Below are 6,891 nucleotides of genomic sequence, written 5' to 3' on the forward strand. Positions count from 1 at the left end.
ATGAGTCTTACATAAGGGGCAGCTATAAAACTACCAGCAAGTTTTGCGAGGGAGGCAAGGCATTTGATTCTTATCCCTCGTGTTTTTCCCAGGGGGTAGCTTTGAATTGTGCAGGGAGACAGTATAGCTTAAAATCATGAGATCTAGAGTTGGAGAATGCTTAGACTTTAGTCTCAAGTTCACTCCTCACTAGCTTCCAGCCACGGGTAAATTACTTCTTGACTCAGCTTCTCCACTGGTAAAATGGGCTCCAACAGCAATTCCCCTTCATGAGGTCACAAACATGTGGAACTCACGTTCATGCTTTCATTCCTCGCTACATTTCTACATGCTGGAAAAGAGCCACCTTATCGCTCGGATCAAGGCCAACCAAGCACCAGACCAGGTCCTAAGCAGCCATTTTTTTCCCACGAGAAATTCTGCCTTTTCAGATTACTTCTTTCTAGAGTAGGGCTGATTTATTTCAGTTGTAAAAGCTGGCACTGGAACATGAATAAATGAAGACAGTTATTATGTCCCTCCAAGAGATAAGCAAGCAGGATATGTGACGGCATGTGGAAGGTGATAAGCCCCAAGGCAAGGGTGCCCACTTACGATTCTATAAAAATCACAGAACACGGATTCTAAGAGTGGTAAAGTCCTTCAGTGCTCATATATGCCAACATTTTACCTGAGTAGTAGATTCTTTCATTATCTCCCAATCAAGCAGAGTCTGGCCTCTGCTTGTCGAGGTAAGGGGGTCACTTGCTAATGGGACTGCCTTACGTTAGGGAGGGAGTGCAGAGAGCAAGGAATGTGGGCTCTCAAGGTGGGCAGGTCATTTCACCCTTCAGATGGGGAATCAAGAGTTGGAATTGGGTGGCCTCCAGCATCTCTCTTGAGGACTTGCTTGTGTTCTAGGATTCAGTGGTTCATACTCTTGAAGCATGGCCTTTCATCACTGCACAGCTTTCCAGTTAAAACACTGCTTCATATGCACTGTTGAGCCGAGCTCTAGTCTCTAGAGACACACAAACACATTCAGTGTCTCTTTCATATGGATCTTTGAAAGATTTGAAGGTGCTTAGCCTGTCTTTTGTGTCCTCCCTGTCTCTGAACATGGTCGGACACACTGTGCATCTCCGTTGCTTCCAGGCCTTGCCATAGAGGACTCCTTTCATGAAGGACCACCCAGCAAACTTCCTTTAATCCCACTCTCCCTATTCTGCCTTTATCCTAACTCCCCATATTGTGCGTGGTCTCTGTTCACAGCCAGACCCTGCTGTCAGTGCAGTATGGATCCGGGGTGTGTGTGGCTTCTGGAGGTGCTTACCATTCAGCATCGTGTGGCTTCTAGCAAGAGAACTGCATACCCATCTCCCACAAAGACTTCAAGGGTTCCACTGACTGGTATGGCCAACAATGCTCTGTAATTTGGGCAAGGCTGGTATCTCATTTCTGAGGTTCAGGCAAGGCTAGGGTGCCCAGACAATCCTTACAGGTGTGTGGCATATCATTCTGAGACTGAGTCAATGATCGCCATTCTGTAGGATACCTGAAGTTGTAAGAGCGTGGAGTTGTTCCTCACAAAGGCACCACTAGACCCCTTCATCCCCGTGGGCCTACCTGAGAAGTACACTCCTCAGCTTCTCAAAATGGGAGGGGTGTTTTACTGTGGAGGAGGAGAACTGTTGTTTATTAGCATGGTATCTTTATGTTTCTTGTGGCTTCTAGCTATACCTTCACTTTTCTCCTCAGAGCTTTGTAAAGTCTTTTTTTTTTTTTTTTTTTTTGGTAAAGTCTTTTAAAAGTCCCATCTTGTCTCGAGTCTGCAAAAGAGAATGAAAGAAAGGGATTTTTGCCCATGGTCTGACCTCAGCATTAAAGTGGAAGGTTCTCTTGAAGTCAAGGTGATTGTAACAAGGGTATTCAGAAAGAAAGAACAAGGGGAAGTTTCAGCTCAGGGTACAGCTCAGGAAGTGAATGTAGATTCCCTCAGTTTGTGGCTTCTCAATTCTCCATCAGCAAACTTTCAATCCTTTTAGATCGGATGCAAGTTAAAATGTAGATATTCTCGTGAAAGGGTAACACTTTGCGGCTACCATCCATTTAAAGAACTCAAAGGAGGCTCAGATAGAGAGAAGCCACAGGATAACAAAAGCCTAGCTTCTTGAGAACACTGGGGCTGATGTAGTACCTGAGATACATCCCCCAAATAGTCATCCTAACTGAGATTATCCTACTCGAACAGGGCCTCTGGCCTCCACAGGCATGCCTGCCATTCCCGTGTGACCCTAGTATCTTCATGCTTAGCAGCGTCTTTGAAGTGTGTCTGTTTTTATGTAAGTGGACTCTCCTTTGGCTCATCAGAACAGAAGCTGTTAAGCTTCTCTGGAGAGTATGAGAAAAGCTATTACAGCATATCAAAAACTCCCTTTCTAGGTGGATTCATGAGGAAGTGCCTGAGAGGCAACTCTCCCCAGTGTCGGCTAGGATAAAGGAACTAATCATTGAAAAAATAGGTGGTAAATTGAACTTGGGGAATACATAATGTGTCCTACAACATCCTAGGACCCCAGAAATTATTACGGAATGGGCCTAGACCCTTCTTAAAGAGGTCTTGTAATCTCTAAGAGACCTTCAGTGTTTATTTCATGAAGTGAGACATTTAATCTAATGGATGCAGTAAATGTTCTGCAGAAAACAAATGGAGTGACTTGTAGGACATTTTAACTGAGTTTCTTATAAAGATTGAAAAAAATCAGATTTGTTTTCTCAGGTCAGCAATCCTTTATTTTGGGAAGAGACTATGGAAGGAGGAGAGGGTAACAGATAGAAGCTATAACTCAGGAGGGTGATACACGGAAGGTCAGGAGGGACAGAATGATGTGTGAGATCACGTTAGAAATATCACCAGATTCCTTCGGGAGTTATAAAGGGTGCCTTAATTCTTGTCCTTGCCAAACATCCTGTAATAGTACGACAAGATTTTATTTATTATCCCAGTCAAATTGGATTCTCGTGCTCTGGGTAGGCCACAGGTATGGGATGTCAGTCGTGGCTATGATCATCCGAATGGCTCTTGTGGAGGTCATTAAGAAAAGGAAAGGAATCAAGAGGAGACCCTCCAAAGAAAATGCCTCCTGCCGCAACCTTGACTGCCCCCCTGTGGAAAGGCACCCGTTAGCTTTTATTAGGTAACGAGTTGGTTTTGCAGTAAGGGCCAAGTATGTATGGTTGATACAAGGGAAAGAAAGAGATATTTCATTTTAAAATCAAACTTCCCTCAAAGGTTGAGTACTTGTAGTTATGAGGTCCAAACTTTTGTTGCCTAATTTTGATGTATTTTCCCTGGGAATGCTTTATACATATTGAGCCTTGAAATTATTATATAAAGGATATAGACATTTCCATATTATTAATATATATTCATACCTAACTGTCTTTGTCTTGATACATGTTAAATGTTTTAAATTAAAAATGCATGTTATTGGGGCGCCTGGGTGGCTCAGTAGATTAAAGCCTCTGCCTTTGGTTCAGGTCATGATCCCAGATCCCTAGGATCGAGCCCTGCATCGGGCTCTCTGCTCCGTGGGGAGCCTGCTTCCTCCTCTCTCTCTGCCTACCTCTCTGCCTACTTGTGATCTCTGTCAAATAAATAAATAAAATCTTTAAAAAAATGTATGTTATTATTTATGCTTAATCTACTGTTTTTTTTTGATGCAAAGATATGCCTGTTCCACCAGAATCCAGCCTGGTCTGAACACAGACATTGTAGGGAGACATTAACTGGAATATAGCTTTTGGAGGACTTGGTCCTGCTCTCAAGAAATAATTCACCAGAACATTTGTTTCAATCGGTTTAATTATTTTGTTTTTATTTAAATACATACATACATACATACATTTATTTGTTTGTTTATGTATGTATGTGCCTGCCTATTATGGGGCTTTGAACTCACAACCCTGAGATCAAGAGTCACGTGCTCTATGGACTGAGCCAGCCAGGTGCCCTCAATCTGCTTAATTATTTTATTGTAGCTTCATGTTTGACCATGTTTGATCAATCACACCTGGTTAGATTATATATAAAATATTAAGATTAGATTGACACCAATTAGAAATCATTGAAGAGGGGTGCCTGGGTGGCTCAGTGGGTTAAAGCCTCTCCCTTCAGCTCAGGTCATGAGTCCAGGGTCCTGGGATAGAGCCCCACATCGGGCTCTCTGCTCAGCGGGGAGCCTGCTTCCTCCTCTCTCTCTGCCTGCTTGTGATCTCTATCAAATAAATAAATAAAATCTTAAAAAAGAAATAATTGAAGAAAATTTTTAGTAAGTCATAGTTAATAAAAGAGAAATTTTTAAAAATAGGTTTATAATCTAAATGTAACATGGAACAAAAATGCCAGAAGAAAGATTGATAGCCATAAACTTTAGATACAATTAAAAAAAAAAAAGTTAGTAGTAGGGGATTTACCCAAATGCTTTAGAATGATGTAGTGTAAGAAAATGAATAAGCTGCTCTGAGGAGATAAATTTGGCTTCCAGTTCTGTCATCAGATTGCCTTTAAAATATTAAGATTTCAAACATGAAATATATAATAATGTAAACTTGGGAGAACATGGAGAATGTTGGTGATACTAATTGCAAGGAGGAATTATCTGGAAATTTTACAATATCTTTTTGTCCAATGGTTGGAATTTCAAAGTGGAGAGTAGAGGGGGAGAAATTTAAGGTTTACTGGAAGAAACCAAGATTCCTTTTAAGTTCTCATCCCTTGGGGCGCCTGGGTGGCTCAGTGGGTTGAGCCGCTGCCTTCGGCTCAGGTCATGATCTCAGCGTCCTGGGATCGAGTCCCGCATCGGGCTCTCTGCTCAGCAGGAAGCCTGCTTCCTCCTCCTCTCTCTCTCTGCCTACTTGTGATCTCTCTCTGTCAAATAAATAAAATCTTTAAAAAAAAAAAAAAAAGTTCTCATCCCTTGACGATGCCTCCGGGGTGGGTACTCATTCAGGTGAATAGTGAAGGAGATTATGCATGTGTGGGGTCAAGAGGTATATGGGAAATCTGTACTTCTCTCTCCATTTTTTGTAAAACTATAATCGCTTAGAAAAATAAAGTCTTTAAAGAAAGTAAGAAAGAAAAAAAAAAGAAAGGGAGGGTACTGTTGAAGTGTCAAACATTACATTCAAATCTAGTAAGGTGAATAGAAGACAAAGAAGCACCTATGGGCTAACCCTAGAGGACACAGTTAAATTTCATCTACCTCAAACTCCATCTCCCATAGTAGTTTTAACATCCTTACACCCATTTTATTTTTTAAAATATTTTATTCACTTATTTGAGAGGGAGAGAGGACAAAGAGGGGAAGAGACAGAAGGAGAGGGAGAAGCAAACTCCATTGAGCAGGGAGCCGGATGACGTGGGGCTCGATCCCAGGATCCTGAGATGATGACCTGAGCTGAAGGCAGATGCTTAACTGACTGAGCTACCCAGGTGCCCCTATTTTTAAATTTTTAATAGAAGTATAGTTGGCATACAATATTGTATTAATTCCAGGTGACAGCAAGTGATTACATATTTACATAATTATGAAACATTCATCACAAGTGTAGTTACCAACTGTCGCTATACAGAATTATAATGTTACTGACTACATTCCCTATGCTTTACTTTTCATTCTTGTGACTTCTATATTTTCTAACTGGAAGTTTGTACTTCCCACTTCCCTTCACCCATGTTGCTGATCCCCCTGCCCCCACCTTCCCTCTGGCAACCATCATTTTGTTCTTTGTATTTATAGGTCCGATTCAGCATTTTGTTTATTCATTTGATTTTAAGAGTGCATATATAAGTGAAATCATATGGTATTGTCTTTCTCTGACTTATTTCACTTAGAATAATGCCCTCTAGTTCCATCCAAGTTGTCAAAATTGGTAAGATCTCATTCCTTTTGATTGCTGAGTGGTATTCCATTGCATATATATACCACATCTTTGTCCATTCATCTATGAGTAGACACTTGGGCTGCTTCCATGTCTTGGCTATCGTGTATAGTGTGCATGTGTAAGTGTGGGGATGAATAAATCTTTTTGAATTAGTGTTTTTATTTTCTTCAGGTAAATACTCAGAAATGGAATTACTGGATTGTATAGTAGTTCTATTTTTAATTTCTTGAGGAACCTCCATATTGTTTTTCACAGTGGCTGCACCAATTTACATTCCCACCAGCAGTATACAAAGGTTCATTTTTCTCCACATTCTTGCCAACACTTATTATTTCTTGGGTTTTTTTTTTTTTTTTTTTGGGATACTAGTTATTCTGACATAAGTGAGGTGATAACTTATTGTGGTTTTGATTTGCATTTCCCTGATGATCAGTGATGTTGAACATCTTTTCATGTGTCTACTGGCCATTTGTATGTCTTTTTTTAAAAAAAAATCTATTCAGATCTTCTGTCAAATTTTTAAACTGGATTATTCTTTTGGTGTTGAGTTATATGCATTCTTTATAGATTTGGGATATTAACTCCTTATCAGATACCGTTTGCAAATATCTTCTCACATTCAGGTTACCATTTTTTTTTGTTGTTGTTTTATTTTCCTCTACTGTGCAAAAGCTTTTTAGTTTGATATAGTCCATATTGCGTATTTTTGCTTTTGTTTCCCTTGCCTGTGGAGACAGATCCATAAATGTTGCTAAGACTAATATTCAAGAGCTTACTGCCTATGTTTTATTTAACAGTTACTGGAAAAAATATAGAGTTTTATGGTTTTGTGCCTCATATTTATTTCTCTAATCTATTTTGAGTCTATTTTTGTATAAGGTGTAAGGAAGTGATCCAGTTTCATTCTTTTGTATGTAGCTGTCTTGTTTTTCCTAGCACTGTTATCAAAGAGATTGTCTTTCTCCA

The sequence above is a fragment of the Mustela nivalis genome (genome assembly GCF_964662115.1).
Source record: "Mustela nivalis genome assembly, chromosome: 15".
In the NCBI taxonomy this organism is placed as follows: domain Eukaryota; kingdom Metazoa; phylum Chordata; class Mammalia; order Carnivora; family Mustelidae; genus Mustela; species Mustela nivalis.